We start from the raw sequence: 17,976 nt of genomic DNA on the forward strand, positions 1-17,976 counted from the left end.
GGCTGCTGGTGGGGGTGTGGGGGGGAGAAAAGTGGCAGCTGCCCCGGGGCTGGAGATTTAAAAGGGTCCGGGACTCCTGGTTGCCGCTACCACGGCAGCAGCTGGAGCCCCGGGCCCTTTTAAATCGTCGCCGGAGCCCCGGGTGGCGGGTACCAGGCAACACGGATGGGCTGGTTGTGGGAGACTGACCCCCCTAGCTCCGCCCCTTCCGCCTGAGGCCCCACGCCTTCCGGGGGCTGGAGCTGGTCCACACACCAGTAAGAATTTAATATTACTTTCATCCCTCATCATTTCTTTTGATGTGTTCCTGACACCATTCATTTCAGAATCAAACAACTCAATTCCCAAACCACCTCCACAGCAATTTAATACAAGTACTATATAAAGTAGATTCAAAAGGTTAAAAAAAACTGAAATCTAAGACCATTATGTTGGAAATGAAAGATTTTTAATGAGTTCTATTGTGACAGAACAGGAAAGCATCTTGTTAAGATTTTAATCTTAGGTCTTTAGATGTTTGCTTAGGACATCAACAATTTAACAGATCTCTCTTGGATTATGAAAATATACACTTTAGCATATGCAATGTACACTTCACCTTTAAGGATGGTTGGCAAGTTAATTTGGATGACTAGTGTTGCATGTATCTTCGAGGCACAACTTTGCGTTACCAGAAATCTGTCCATACCTTCAAAGTATTTACCCAGCATGAAGGGACTGATGAAAATCCTGATAGCTGCCCAGGTAGCTATCTAAGGGGATGGTGAGGAGGGAAAGGTGAATGTATGGGTGCAGCCTGGATTATTATTTGATCAGCAGCTCCTTGGACTGATTCTAGGGGAAGACTGATATTAACTCAGGTCCTCCACTGTGTGTGTTTCCTGTGGACTCCCCCCTAGAATCCAATCCCAGAACACATTTATTATCAAATTGATTCTTTTAATTTTGGATTATTCATTTCATAGAGAATGAAGAGAAAAGTTTGTTTATTCAATGATTCCCTCAAGGAATCCCACAATGTTTTGTGGTGATAAAAGAACAAAGGCAAAAATTTCTGCTAAATTTGCTTTATTGAACCGCCAATTCAAGACAGTAATGCCATCAGGAATGCTGGATGAACAGGACAAATGGCAACTATATCTTTACATAAAGGAATCAGAAGAATTTATCATTTATACTGAAGCATAATATTTTCTATTTTATGCCAATTCTTCCATTAGTTGATCTAGAGAGAGACAATATTTAGAGTTGTTAGGATGAGTGACGTATAAAAGCTTAACTAGAACAGAGGGAAAATGGAGATAATGATCTCAATGCAACAGTCTTGTATGAGCAAATTCTCAAAAATGCCTTCTAATCTAAACATTATCTATTTGATTTAGATTTCACAAGATAAAATTCCACAGAGTCCTTCATTCTTCCATGGTAGATCAATTCAGTTCCTCCCACAATTTACTGTGCATAGGTCTCTCAGAATCAGCAGATGGTCCTGTTTCCTCTGCATGAACATTTAAGTTTTTATGACAATTTTTGTCAGAGTAAGATTTTACATATCTCCTCAGTCAATATTTTCCACCCTCACTACTTGGTTAGTTTGCTGTGTGCAAATTAATTGCTGCTCTCCACCCAAGTGATGACTACATAATTGGTGTTATGTGTACATACTATAGTTTGTAAAGTCTTTGGGAGGAAAAGCACTATATTAGTGTAAATATAATATGTGTAGATTTACCTTTCGGTTACATACGCCTTCATGTTTTATGCCAATGTTAACTCCAGTTATCCTTGAAAAGAGAAAAATTAAGCATAATGTGTATTTCTTCAAAATAAAACATCTCATTGTCACATGTAAAAAAATAAAGGAAATGGACTGTATAGTACAAGACATTTGACGAGACAGACATTCATATTAATCCTCTCTGATATCTTGATCAGTTATCTGGCATGTTTTGCCAATTTTTTGCCTCACCAAGGGGCCCATGCCACCAAGTATTAATACTTGTCCCCAGTCTCTCTCAATTCACAGAGTTTTGGAATCCATGATCTTTGCCTAGCGAGTGCTACTTAGTTGATGGTGAGTCCCTTCATCATAACAAAAGGCCAAGTACAGTTCCAAGCACAGTTCCCATAATCAGGGTAATAACAATTTATTCTTCCTGCCCCAATAACAGAGACACTGGGGATCCCACAGCAGCCAAAGTAACCATTTGGGCAGCTATGGCCTCACTCTAGGCGGGGTGGGTGTGCCTATGCAAATGAGATTGGCCCCTGAAGTTCTTTTCCACAACTTGCCACACCTCACCACCAGATGTCAGGGTGGAGCTCATCCTGACTCTGCTTACATAGTTATATGACATTATAACCCCATTTGTTGTTGGGAGTAATAAGTCATCTGTTGTAAGACTCATCTATTGAGCTAACATAGCACCTTTCTTTAAGCAATGAGGCTTCTCTAGGAAGCAGGTAATTTGATCTCCATTTTACATATTGGGAAGAAAGTCAGAGTGGGGCCAGATTCTCCATTCCTACTTTTCTGCACCCACAGCTATTACTTTAGTATGATACTGTGCTGAGAAGACTTTGAGATGGGAGTAAAGAGGCTCTTTAAACCCCCTTATGCTGCCACTGTGGCATAAGCGGACCATGTCATGAAGTATAATCAGGGCTACAGATATTATAAGACCTTCTGATAATGGAGACGGTTGTGGAGAAAACGTTTAGACAGGCGTACTCTGTGGGGATCTTTAATTTCTATTATGCTGCCACTGCGTCATGAACTGACCACTTCAAGAAGCAGAATCAGGGGCCAGAGAGATTACAAGACCTTCCCAAGGTCATGCAGAAAGTCTGTGACATAAACAGGAATAGAACCCGAGTTTCATATCTCCCCAGCTTTCCTTTTACCACAAAGGCCATACTTTCAACCCATCTCTTTGCTGTATAATAAATAATTAAAATGCCCCAATCACCATGGTTTCCAAGCCCCACCATATTCACTGTCATAAGAAACACCATCTGCTTCACTGAAAAAACATAATCAGTTAGATCAGCCCTTCTTTCTTCCAAGGGTGATAAATCAGTTGCCTATAATTAATCTGGGTGCGGAGAGGTGGTGGGGGCAGGGAGGAAGGCAAGGAGGTGGGATTTGTGTTGGGGGTCATGAGATCTGGAAAATCAAGGTCCTGTCTTCTCTAAGTGACCATTACAGATCCCAAAGCCTTTTGTGTAAGAGTAGCATTTTTCCATCTATCAAGTGTTATCAACATTTTTGTGACCAGGATTTATACTGTGTGACATGTCAATTTTAATGATAATTAATAAAAAATGTGCCATTACCTTCTCCTTACATTTTCCTTTATGTGCCAGACCTATGGTAGCCCCATTTCTACAGGATGAAAAGTTGAAAGAGAGAAGACAATTATTGTCAGTGAATAATAAAATTGTCTACCTGGTGAGTAAAACTCTCCAGAATTCACTATTAAATTACAGAAATAGTTAAGAACATATGGAATATTTCAGAGGGATGATTTGTAATGATCAAATTCTCTCTGATATAATCTCAGAAGTTACTGGGAATGTGAGGCTCATCATCCTGATGGAAGTCAGCATGGATCTGATGTTAACCAATCATGGAGTCCCATTGTGATCTGGGATTTGTAGTTAGGTGCATGCATAAAGATAAACCTATTAACTAGAGTGGTGGTTATCAACCAGGGGTCTGGGGCCCCCTGGAGGGCCAAGAACAGGTTTCAGGGGGTTCGCCAAGCATGACCGGCACTAGACTCACTAGGACCCCGGGCAGAAAGCCAAAGCCCCACCACACAGGACTGCAGCCCAGGGTCCCGAGCCCTGCCACCTAGGGCTGAAGCTGAACCCTGAGCAACTTAGCTTTACAGGGCCCCCTGTGGTGTGGGGCTCCAAGCAATTGCCCTGCTTGCTACCCCCTAATGCTAGCCCTGGCTTTTGTATGCAGAAAACCAGTTGTGGCACAGCTGATCCATGGAGTTTTTATAGCATGTTGGGCCTCCGAAAGTAAAAGGTTGAGAACCCCTGAGCTAGAGGATAGCACAGGGGTGGGCAAACTACAGCCCGTCAGGGATTTGGATCTGTCCCATGGGATTGCCACCCCTGTGGCGCCGCAGGGCTAAGGAAGTCTCTCTGCCTGCCCTGGCCCTGCGCCGATCCCGGAAGCGACCAGCACGACATCCCTGCAGCCTCTGGGGCAGGAGGGGGCAGAGGGCTCCATGCGCTGCTCTCGCCTGCAGGCACCACCTTCCACAGCTCCCATTGGCCAGGAACGGGGAATCGCAGCCAAAGGGAGCTGCGGGGGAGGTAGCCACAGGCAAGGGCAGCATGCGTAGCCCTCTGCTCCCCCCATCCTCCAGGGGTGGCAGGGACGTGGTGCTGGCCGCTTCCGGGAGCAGCGTGGGGCCAGGGCAGGCAGGCAGCCTGCCTTAGCCCCGCTGCTGCCACCCTGGAGCCGCTCAAAGCAAGCAGTGCCGGGCCAGAGCCTGCACCCCAAACCCCTCCTGCACCCCACAACCCAACTCCCTGCCCTGAGTCCCCTAACCCCCTGCCTTAAGCCCCTTTTTGCACTCCTCCTGCACCCCAACCCCCTGCCCTGAGCCCTTTCTGCACACTGCACCCCCTCCCACACCGCGCACTCCCTCCCGCACCCCAACCCCAGCCCTATATTCATGGCCCTGCATGCAATTTCCCCACCCAGATGTGGCCCTCAGGCCAAAAAGTTTGCCCATCCCTGGGATAGTGGATCATATTAGCTATGGTGTCCGGGGGACATAGGGGTTAACCAGAAGAGGTCAAAAGAATATGGATGTGAGTCAGGGACTCAGCTACCTCAGGACATTGATATATCCCTGTATAAAGAAAATGCTTATACAAGAGAACTATTCTTAGCATCTCTTACCATTGATTCAGTTATTCCAAAGGTAATATTCAAGGACTTACAAGATTTCTGCACACAGCAGACATTCATTGCTATAAGTGACACCATCAGTTCCACAGACTGGTGCATAGATTCGTGGGCAGGATATCTTGCGTGGGTCTTTTGTTCGTGGGTATCTACTGCAATCAATCTGATAAATGAAGAAGTAGTTATCTGAGTGAAGATTTGGAAGCATTTCAGGGCAGAAACAGCATCTCCTTATGTGGTGCCATAAGACAGTGAAGCCCTGAACCTGGTTGGAGTCAATTGCTATTAATGACTTCACAGTGTACAGATATTTCCAGCTGGAATATAGGAATACTTATTCTAGTGGTGGATTAAAAAGTTCACTTACTGTTTACTTCATTCTCATTAGTACAAGAATATGAAGAGAGACTACATGGATACTACTAATAGAGTTTTACAATTTCATTCTTATAAACGTCTTGGTTTACTCCCCTTTACTGTGTTGGCAGCCTTGGGATTTGGAATATATTTTGCTTTCAGGTGGAGGGGATGGCTTTGTGTTTTAAACTGAAACCCTGAAATACATCTTTTTGCCTGGAATCAGAGGCTGAAATATTATCAGTTAGATCAGCCCTTCTTTCTCCCAAAGGTGATAAACCAGTTGCCTATAGTCAATGTGTGTGTAGAGGAAAGGTGGAGGCAGGGAGAGCAATGGGGTTTATGTTGGGGGTGATGAGATCTGGCATACCAAGTTTCTGTCTCCTGTAAGTCACCATTACAAAGCCCATGGTCCTTTTTGTAAGAGTAGGATTTTCCATGCGTCTTTGCTAGTACTTCTCCCCTCCCTACCTCTGGGGTACTGTGCTCTGTAATTTGGAACTACTCTCTGCCCAAGTGAGAGTTGCATTTCCATGATGCTCTATGAATATCGTGTAGTTAGTAAAGCATTTGGAAGGAAAAACACTATGCTAATGAAAAATAGAATACACTTGGATTTACCTTTTTCATACATACTCCCTTATGCAGTAGGTTAAATTTGCCTCCAGTTTCCCTTGAAACACAAAAAGAGATCAAAATGAATGTCCCTGCACAGCAATACATCTCATAAGATCACTGTGGAATTACACAGAAGTACATGGGATGTATAACATGTGATTGGGACAGATATATTCATATTAATATTCTTTGACCACTCTAAGTTTTCAGCATTCCTGTATCATTTGCCGCAGTAGATCTAATTCTTGCTAATAGAAAATATTGATTTATTTACTCACCATTTTCTGGTGCACAAAAACATATGTTGTTGTACGTCACACCATTGGTGCCACAGACAGGATGGTACTCTGTCGTACAGAGGAAGGTTTGGCCCTTTGCTTCTGGATAAGCACTGCAATCATTCTGCAACTGTAAATATATAATTTTCTAGACACACAGATGAATACATGATGATAACTATTAGTGTTCATTCTTTTGAGGTGTATTAGAGTAGTGATTCTCAACCAGGAGTCTGGTGCCCCCTCGGGAGCCGCGAGCAGGTTTCAGGGGGTCCACCAAGCAGAACCAGCACTAGACTCACTTAGGCCAGGGCAGATGGATGGGGCTGAAGCCCAGGGCCCTGAGCCCCGCCAGCCAGGACTGAAGCCTGAGCAATGTAGCTTCACAGGGACCCCTGTGTCATGGGGCCCCAGGCAATTGCCATACTTGCTACCCCCTAATGCCAGCCCTGGCTTTAGAAGGTAGAAGAACAGTTGTGACACAGGTGAGAGTAGGATTTTTCCATGTGTCTTTGCTAGTACTTCTCCCCTCCCTACCACTGGGGTACTGTGCTCTGTAGTTTGGAACTACTTTCTGCCCAAGTGCTAGTTGCATTTCCATGATGCTCTATGAATATCGTGTAGTTAGTAAAGCATTTGGAAGGAAAAACACTATGTACAGCAGCGGGTTTTGCCCTTTGGTGGTTTTGGATAAGCACAACAATCATTCTGTAACTGTAAATATATTATTTTCTAGACATATAGATGAATGAAAGATAACCGTTACTGTTCATTCTTTTAGGGGTATATTAGTTCCATAATAGCCAGCCGTACTATCTACTATCAATGTGGTAAACTCAGCGACTGACCATATGAAACACATGGGGATGTCCTCTTTCCTATAGAAAGTGAACTTTTTAATCCATCCCCAAAATAAGTATTCCTATATCCCAGCTGGAAATATCAGTACCACAGTACCAATATATAATAACTAATAGCAATAATGATAATAACTGGGGTCATTTTGCTTTTTGATTAACCCAGCCCTGCCCACTACTCTGTTCGAAGTAGGTTCCTAGACTGCACTCATCACTAATATCTGAACACCTTCTTAACTAGTTTTAGTGTTACTTCCGACACGGAAAAGTTGGCCACAATGCAAATTCCCTAATGATTAGGGGAGAGTGAAAATTACTAAACAGGAAGAGTTGGACTAACCTGATTCAGAGGTTCACTGGCAATACCTAGAGGAAAAATATGGATACTCAATGTACAATGAGACAAATCCCTGCAACAGAAATCAGGTTATAAGCATTAATTCAAGAAATATGTCCATTGAACTCTTTTTCTGCAACAAATGGGCCATATGTGGGGTTTTGCACCATTTGAAAATATAATAAGGGGCTTATCATTTGCTTATTATTACTATACATTTTTCAGGTTTTCTACTCCACTGAAGATGCAGGGTAACTAATAGCACCTTACAACTTTTGAAAATATTTTTTTCTTCTAAGCCTGATCATTCAAAAACCTTTTCAGTCATTGGCACTGTTTAGGAGTTCTCAGCGCATGGATCCAGTGCTTCACATGACGCGTTGTGCAGAGGAGTGGGAATAAGGCAGGAAAGTTACAAGCCAGGAAGTTAACTTTATGCTTAGAAATCCATTGAAGTCAATGGATGTTAAGCAGGTCCTTAATATTTAGTCTTCTCAGTAACATCTTTCAAAATGATTTCAATTCTTTTTGGAATGAGTCCTTTCACAAATTTGATGTCCCAGTTATACACATGGCATCTGAATCCAAGTTCTTTGAATATTAACCTGATCCTTAATAAGTAATGTATGATGTAGCATGTTAACATTTTATGGTAACTTTGCCATAATAAGAAGTGTTTTAAAAAACGGAAAATTCAAAAACTTGAAGAATGTCTACCTTCTGAATAGCTGGTTGAAAAATGAAGGTGCCGGGGGAGGGGAGGAATTTCACCAAAAATCACTGAAATTTCCCCCAAGTTTTTTGGAATTTTGAATTTCATTGATATTTTGAAACTGAATGTTTTACCACCATCTCTAGTTGCAACCAATTGTCATATGGTACATTTCACAGCACCATGGGAAAGGGGAGATTTTGTCAAAGGACATTAACATTAACCTGTACTCTTATGGTTCCCTGGATTGTCTACTATCCAAGCAAAACAGGCCGGATCTCAGGATTCTTCTTAAAAACAAGCATATCACTGACCTTATGCTTTAATAGTCAAGGCTTCCAGAGGACTAGGAAGCAGCAAACATATGGCTCTATAGTAGGGTGACCAGATGTCCCGATTTTATAGGAACAGTCCCAATTTTGGGGTCTTTTTCTTATATAGGCTCCTATTACCCCCACCCCGTCCCGATTTTTCACATTTGCTGTCTGGTCACCCTACTCTAAAGAGGCTACAGCAAAGAGTACTCACCTGAGAAGCAACATAAAAGTACCAGAGGGAGGACCATGAAGACACCAGCTGTCTTCATGGTGGAGATGCTCAATCTAGGTTAACTGCTCTGCTCTGTAGATGCAGTCCACCCCAGAGGGAGCGCTCATATATTTATACTCAAGGCCAGAACCTCCATCCTGATTAGAAAATCACATGCAAAAGCCACCAATGATACTGTATACCAGAACAAGGGGTTTTTTTGTTTTTTTTTGAGGAAGTCCCTGTGTGCTTGGAATGATACATTCTTTCTCAACCTTCCCTTTGGCATCTTGTTCTTTTGTGCCAAACAATTCTGCATTTTCATAAGCATTGTGGGTTGATGCATGACAAGAAAAAAAAAGAGAAAAAAAAAAACTACAGACCACAGTGAGTCTTTTGATAATGTACAGGTTTTTGTGGAAATTTTCATTATGGGCTCCATAAACTACCCGGTAAACTGTCTTTGCATTGTTAAGAAACCCTTTAGGTTTCTTCACACCTTAGGTTCTCTTTAGGTTCCTTCACACCCTACAAGAGCACTGTACAAATGCAGCATGTATTGGCTGATTGCTGTGTATTTCCAATTATACTCCAAATTTCTTAAAATGGACTGTTCCACTCCAACCACCAGTTTCCAAGATGACAGTTACCTTTCTTTCATAGCTCAGAATTCATCCCCCTTTGAAACATTCAGTTGCTCCAGGTTCTATTCAACACGTTGCTGTTGATTTATAGTCCTACAGGGCCTGATCCTTGTCTACCTGGCACTATTTCAAGATATTCAGCATTGTCATACCCATGGATGCTGCAGCTGTAGACAAATAGAACAGATGAGGAAAATGATGGATCCTGTCTAAGCAGTTCTCAGGTTCTTGCCTCCCTAAGTATCACTGCCCAGATTCACTTACCTCAGAGGTTATATTATTTTCCTGATTAAATCTCTCTCTATATGTTCAGTGTTCAAGTATAAGAAGAGCGAGAGCCAAAACTGTTCAACATTCAGGCTTTATTCCTTCCTCCACGCACACAGTCTTCTCTCATCAAGCACTTCATGAAAGTAGAGTTCTCTAGACATTACCCTATATATAAATTAGGGCTGTCGATTAATCAGAGATAACTTACACGATTAACTCAAAAAATTTAATTGTGATTAAAAAAATTAATCACGATTTTAATTGTGCAGTTAAACAATAAAATACCAACTGAAATTTATTAAATATTTTTGGATGTTTTCTAAATTTTCAAATGTATTGATTTATATTACAACACAGAATACAAAGTGTACACTGCTAACTTTATATTATTATTTTATTACAAATATTTGCACTGTAAAAATGATAAACAAAAGAAATAGTATTTTTCAATTCACCTCATACATGTACTGTAGTGCAATCTCTTTATAGTAAAAGTACAACTTACAAATGTAGATTTTTTTTTGTTACATAACTGCACTCAAAAACAAAACTATGTAAAACTTTAGAGCTGACAAATCCACTCAGTCCTACTTCTTGTTTAGCCAATCGCTAAGAGAAACAAGTTTGTTTACATTTACGGGATATATGCTGCCCGCTTCTTATTTACATTGTCACCTGAAAGTGAGAACAGGGCGTTCGCATGGCACTTTTGTAGCCAGCATTGCAAGGTATTTACATGACAGATATGCTAAACATTTGTATGCCCCTTCATGCTTTGGCCATCATTCCGGAGGACATGCTTCCATGCTGATGACACTCGTTAAAAAAATAATGCGTTAAATAATTTGTCACTGAACTCCTTGGGGGAGAACTGTATGTCTCCTTCTCTGTTTTACCTGCATTTTGCCATATATTTCATGTTATAGCAGTCTCAGATGATGACCCAGCACATGTTCATTTTAAGAACACTTTCACTGCAGATTGGATAAAACACAAAGAAGGTGCCAACCTGAGCTTTCTAAAGATAGCCACAGTACTTAACCAATGTTTAAGAATCAGAAATGCCTTCCAAAATCTGAGAGGGATGAGGTGCAGAACATGCTTTCAGAAGTCTTAAAAGAGCAACACTCCAATGCAGAAACTACAGAACCCAAACCACCAAAAAAGAAAATCAACCTTCTGCTGGTGGCATCTGACTCAGTTGATGAAAATGAACATGTGTCAGGCCGCATTGCTTTAGATTGTTATTGAGCAGAAATCATCAGCATGAATGCATATCCTCTGGAATGATGGTTGACACATGAAGGGACATATGAATCTTTAGCGCATCTGGCACATAAATATCTTGCAACGCCGGCTACAACAGTGCCATGCGAACGCCTGTTCTCACTTTCAGGTGACATTGTAAACAAGAAGTGGGCAGCATTATCTCCTGCAAATATCTGCAGCATTATCTCCTTGTTTGTCTTAGCGATTGGCTGAACAAGAAGTAGGACTGAGTGGACTTGTAGGCTCTAAAGTTTTACATTGTTTTGTTTTTGAATGTGGTTTTTTTTGGTACATAATTCTACACTTGTAAGTTCACTGTTCATGATAAAGAGATTGCACTACAGTACTTGTATTAGGTGAATTGAAAAATACCGGTACTATTTCTTTTGGTTTTTACAGTGTAAATATTTGTAATCAAAAGAAATATAAAGTAAGCACTGCACATTTTGTATTTTGTGTTGTAATTGAAATAAATGTATGTGCAAATGTTGAAAACATCCAAAACTATTTATATAAATGGTATTCTATTATTGTTTAACAGTGCGATTAATCACGATTAATTTTTTTAATCGCTTGACAGCCCTAATATAAACATACGATCATCACTATACCAACCTTTATTGGGAATTATCATTCTCACTCTTTTTTTTAAGTGACAGAAAGAAACCCAATGGATGCTACATGGGGAATGATAGCCAAAAGGGAAGTGTCTATTTTTTCAGTTTCCTCTTACTGATACATGCCATAAGAGATTAAACATAAAAAAAGGCCTGCCATCTAAACCGGCCAAAGGAAAAATCTAAGGCTTGCCTGGGAGCTAGAGTCCTACGATGCTTTGCAGTTTGGCTAACTATGAGGAGTTGAATTGTACCAAGCAGTAACCATGTATTTTGAACTTATTGTAACAGATATTTTAGTAATACTTACCACGAAATATGTGCAAAATGTATAACGAATAAAATGATCCAAATAAGGGAATAAACAATGACTAACTACCAGGTGTTGAGACAGTTGGAAAGTTACAAGGGAACAGAGGACTTAGGAAATAACCTAAGATAAGAAGAAGTATGTACCAAAAGGAGGAAGTAGTTAAGGGTCATTGTGGTAAAGAAGAAGAGGTAACAAGGAAATCATTTGTGAAGGGGGAGGAGACCATTTGCAGACTGGAAGCAGGTTGTCTGAGACAACTACAGAGGAAGGTATTCTACGGTTGTGAGTAATTGTAGGCCTCTCTGTGTAATATTCTGTCTTTACTATCTTTTAATCAATAAAATCCAATCAAAAGCTGACTTATCTGAGTTTTGTTATTAATTAAAACTAAACTCGAGACAACCACTCTCATCAAAACTATAATCACAATTAAAATTTTCTCAATTACTGGCTGTTAATTGGCTATTGATTATCAATAAATTATTACATATTGACTATTAATTATCAATATGAGAAACAGAGAGGTTGGTCTCCAATGTCCCACACAGTCTTTCCAGTTTATAAGAGGGAAACCACAGTTTGAGAAGAAAGAGCAATACTGCTAACATGAACTAGAATCCTTTCCTATAGGACAGGGGTTCCCAAACTTGGTTCACGGCTTGTTCACGGTAAGCCCCTGGCGGGCCACGAGACACTTTGTTTACCTGAGCGCCCCAGGTATGGCCACTCGCAGCTCCCAGTGGCCCCAGTTTGCCATTCCCGGCCAATGGGAGCTGCAGGAAGCGGTGGCCCGACCAGCACCACTTCCCCCAGCTCCAATTGGCTGGGAAGGTGGACTGCGGCCACTGGGAACTGCGAGCGACCGTACCTGCAGATGCTCAGGTAAACAGAGCATCTCACGGCCCACCAGGGGCTTACCCTGAACAAGCCGCAAACCAAGTTTGGGAACCCCTGCTATAGGAGAAGAAATGCAGGAACATTTGACATATTTGCTGCATCTGTCTGCTGTCAAACTATGAGTAGTTTTCAGTGGGACAAATGTTAAGCCCCAACGGACCAAAGCCAGGGTAAAAGAGCTGTGCACAGAAGAACAACAGAGGAGCAGAGGTGATGGAACCTTCACAATGCCAAAGTAGAATTCAGAGTACGCAGAAAGTTAGCCTGTGGCCACCAGACCTGGGGGAGAGAGGGAGAGGAGTGGGAATTACAGAGCAAATTCGGTTGGCTTTTCCCCAGTGGAAGAGGGTTGGTTTTGTTTTGTTTTTTTTTTACCACAGAGGAAGCCCCAGGTTTAAGACCCCTTTGAACTGAGGGTCTTGCTGAGGGTCTTGCTGAACTGAGGGTCAGTATCTGTCTGACCAACGCCTCCCCCTCCCCCCTCCTCTCCCCTCCCCACTTCTTTGTTGGTGTTCTGAGGCAGACTGGTCAACCCCACTCCTCTCTCCCAGGAAGAGTTAAATATGAGCAACAACAAAGCCCATTTTCTTGGGTTGAGATATTCTTCCAGTATAACATGATGTGTGAAAAGATGGGTCTCCCAGCAGCATCAGGGACAAGTCACCCTCCAACAGATGATGGTGAATCCATAGCAGTAGGAGTTGAGGGATGGGAGAGTTTCCATATGATGCTCACAACCTTTCCTACAGTGTATGATTTGTGCTGTGTCACCCAGCTGTTGGCAGTAACTGGACAACAGAGCCTATAAACTCAGAATATATGCCTCATATGAATAACTATCAAATGTCAGTTTCAGAAGGATTCACTTGTGATGGTAAAAGATTCTAGTTAACAAGCAAGCCTCATGATTTCTTAACATTTCACCTCCTCTGTTTCTCACTGTACTTCACACTCTAACCACAGACTGTATCCCATACAACAACAGTCCATGAATTTCAGTCTGACCACACAGAACCCACATATCTGAATCCCAGAAATTTATTCTCATGCCTATGGCAATGGGCTAGTTCGGTCTGCTTTATTCATCTCTCTTTTCCCATGAGTTTTAGTTTTTTTCCAACACAGATAGAATGGTCAGTGTTGTTACCAACCACAGACTGGGGAAAAGCAAGAAATTAATAAACAACTAGGAGCTGGACTCACTTCATCATCCTGGTTGGCAACACATGGAACCAAAACACAGACAAGACATAAAATGAAAGAAAATATCAGTTGGACATTGAGTTAAAAACATTAAATGGTCAGTAGCAAGATTGAATGAAGTTTTGTAACCCAATAAACATGACCAAGTGAAGGTTTCCTGCATTAATCCACCATGGGCCTGATTGTTCTGTTATATACGTCCATTTCACATAGGTGTAACTCCATGGACTTCATTGGAGTCTCTCTTGATTTATAGCAATGTGAGAGGAAAAAAGGGCCCACTGTGTTGCTATGGAGATTTGCAGTCACTTTAGTAAACCATGGATGGAATTTTGATTGTTTACTATAACATTCTAATTGTTTCCTATTGACATTTTGATTGTTTACCATTCCTCAACTAATGAGTCAGCTCTCCCATCACCTGTGATTTCATAGCACCTGGAGCCAGGACCCTTCAGCACCATGAGGGATTGGAATAATTGCTGGTGAGTTACTGGCCAGAGACTCAGCTTTATGCTTAGGACCCAATTTTACAGACACTTTTATATCCAAAGTTTATTGCAGGAATAGTTATTTGTTTAAATCTAAGTTCTGTCCCAAAATCAGACACAGAAATGCTGTAATTGGTGTCCACAATTAGTTGATAATGCAATTATTTATGGATGCAAAATTGGAGGTCAGTTTGAGGCCCTTTTAAAAAATCAGACCCATCTTTCAAAAAGAAATCAGCCACTCTTTAGCAATATACATTCTATGGAGCTTGTTTTTAATAGTCAAACCCTTCCCAAGAGTTAGAGGTATCAGGCACAGGGCTCTGTAAGGCGGCAGCAATGGTTATTTACTGGAGAAGCAGAGGAAAAGTGCCAGAGAGAGGAGCACTAGGCTATCTGTTATCTTTATGGCTGTTAAGTTTGGGCTCGGTTTGTTACTGTTCTGCTCAATAGAGTCTCTCACAGTCTACAGCACAGATTAAGCTGTCGGGTATGTAAACACACATAAGAAGTCAGATTCTCCACTTTGATTGTGAGAGACTTTCTAATTTGTCACTGACAATAAAACCCAGACAAGGCTATTTATGGGACTGCTCCAGTCTCAGAAGAATGCTTCTTTCTCAACCAAGTTCCCTGAAAACTGCATCAAATGTGTGACGTGCCTGAAATCATATATTTAAAAAACAGACAATAACAATAGTAAAAACTAAACTATTTCCCCCAGTGGGCATATTTCTTGCAGTGGCTCCACAGGGAGGCCAGTATAGTCAAAGTATATAGACCATTATCTGCTCCATCTATGCCTCACACACAGATAGAGGGGTGTAAGCGGGTCACCACATCCAGAGCACCCCCACATGGCAATAGCAGGGTGCTGGAGCAGCCCTGCCTCAGTTTCCTTCCAAATGGGTTACCAGTGAGTCCACCAACTTTTCTATATATGCCTAACAGCGTCCTCTTCCAAGGGTCACATTAACAAAAAATTCAACAGCAAGGACAAAGAACAATCTTCATCCAGCTTCTCAGGTCCCCATTCCTCTTCAGGAACACTGGTCCCAGAGCTACATCCCAAGAGCCTACTCTTGTTCCAAAGCACACTATAGACACTAGCTTCCGTTCTGTAATTCCTTCCCTTATTTCTCTTCCTCCCCTGCAATCCCTTACTATGAGCCTGCCACACCATCTCCTTACACCACCAGGCGTTACCCCACCCCTCATTAGGCCTAACCTGGGCACAACTGTTTAGTCATAAGGGGGACTAATCCCACCTTTCTTGAAGACTCAGTCACCCTCTGACAAGGGGCTTATAATTTAGCCAAATATAGTGTACTGAATGGTAGTTAGACAGGTGTACGGCTAGGACAGCGTGGCCTGAAGTGTTTTTATGTCCTCGCCATCAAAAGTGCTTTCCAGTTCTTGCACCAAGACACACTCATGGCTTTTGGAAGACAGATGTGATGGCCTTCAATTGTGTTTCACAGTTCAGCCTTCTTACAGTATGTTGTTCCTTAGATGGATAAAAAGCTTTTAGGCCAGATTGTATCTGAATGTTATGCTGATGCACAGGGAGAGAAGGGCACAAGGAGCCTTCCCCTTTGAGCATCCTGCATCAGAACCAACCGTTATTGCTTCATTCAACTGCCTACTTTCTCTGACATCACTTCAGACTTTTCTTTAGCTAATGCTATAGGGCTTTGCGGCTTATTCACTTCACTGGGTTACTATATGTGGCAGTCATATCCCCTGCGAGACTTGTCAGGCTCAGGGTATCCTGTTGCAGTGGGGCCCTTTGCAATAAGATGGCACCCACATGCTGCCTTGCACAGCAGAGACCTGTGATTGAGAGAATTTATACTACCAGATTTCACTTTTTGTTGTTGGCATTTGGTTTCCTTCAGATTTAAAGACCTGAAGTTCCCCCCAGGATTACTGCTGTGGGATCTAAGCACCTTTTCTTGTTCATTGGTGTAAACTGTGTTTGTGTTTTCAGTTTCTGACACATTAATGCTGGACTTAATATATAAGTACACATAGAAAATGTAATGGTAATAGTACCATAGCTGTGTTGCCAGTACAGAATAATCACCTAACCAGTAAGGTCAGAATATTCTGAGCCTCTGTCGTGAGGTGCTCAAATATATGTTAACTCCTTAAACTTAAAAATGTGCATGGATAATGCCTTTAAACAAGGCCTTGTTACTCAGAAATTCTCCCACAGGTGAAGAGTAAAGACATGGACATTTCTATAACATGTAAAAGGTGAATGACAGTTAATCTGCTGCAAACATCTTGTGCTTTCCAGTCCACATAGCCCTTTTCACATGGAGTACCCTTCCTGAGCTAATCTATGAAGTAATTATCCTCTTCTCATTCAAATCCCTCCTCATGACCTATTTGTATCTTAGGACTTGGCCACATTGGCACTTTACAGTGCTGCAACTTTCTCGCTCACAGGTGTGAAAGAACACCCCCTCTCCCCCAGCACTGCAAATTTCAGCTCTCTCCCAGCGCTCTGCCGCGACTACACAAGCCAGGTTAAAGAGCTGCTGCGGCTACCAATTGAACAACAAAACTTTTGTCATTCATGGGTGCTTAAAAAGCCCCCCCCCCCACCCAAGACAAAAGTTCTTCTGGGGCAAGTGGCAGTGTAAATGGCTCATTTTAGCCACGTTAGAGGAGCGCTCTCCTGCCGACAACACCAACCCTGCCTCTAGGGGGTGGAAGCGTTTTGTCAGCAAAAGTGCTGACAAACAGCGTTTACACTGCCCGACTTGTAGCGACTTTTAGCTGCCAACTAATAATGGTGGCCAGTAGGGATTGCTGATATTCATTTGCTCATTTCTATTTTTAATACAACCCTAAAACAAAAAACTTGATAAGTGATTTATTATTCTCAGAATTATTACCCCTGTTGTACACATGGAGAAACCAAGGCACACAGAAGTGAAATGATTTTCCCAAGGTCATTCTCCAATGGAACCATCCGTGTATCAAAAGGCAGATCAGTTCCATTTAAAAAGGAATGTAAGAACAGTTGAGATGATCAGATCAGCAAACAGAACCCATTTGGCAGAAATGGAGTGGAAAAGCAAAAGGAGACCAAAATTATCTTGGGCCAGCAAGGAACCAGAAAAGTAACAAAGCTATGTTTCTAGTAGGAGCATTCAGGACTATGCTCCGATACACAGGTGATGTCTACACTTGAAAAACAGGTTGCATTTTAAAGCGTGTTAGCTAACACATTTTGACTAACAATTTAAAAAAAGACTTTGCATCTAGTGTAGAGAGGGCAAGTTTTGTTTAAACATATGTCAGCTCATTGTGGTCAATCCTACAAGGGGAACTTTTTTCTTTTCTGTTAACTGTAAAGACTTAGTATGAGATATCAGAAGCAATACCCCTACCCACACCCTAGTAAAAACAACAAAACAAAAAATTCAGCTGGGTTTACTTTATTGAACAAGAAGATCAAGACAGTGATACTATCAGAAGCAAAGGATGAGCAGAGAATAGGTCTGTTTGTGGATCTGCTAAAGGAAACTGAAAGCAATGGAGAAGCAAGGAAGGATGAGGTAGACTAGAGTTGTGTAGGGTGCTAGGTAGTGGATTTTCAGTGATCAGCAGTATCAAATATTCAAAATTTGCGATAATG

Source organism: Lepidochelys kempii, chromosome 8 (assembly GCF_965140285.1).
Source record: "Lepidochelys kempii isolate rLepKem1 chromosome 8, rLepKem1.hap1, whole genome shotgun sequence".
NCBI classification, from domain to species: domain Eukaryota; kingdom Metazoa; phylum Chordata; order Testudines; family Cheloniidae; genus Lepidochelys; species Lepidochelys kempii.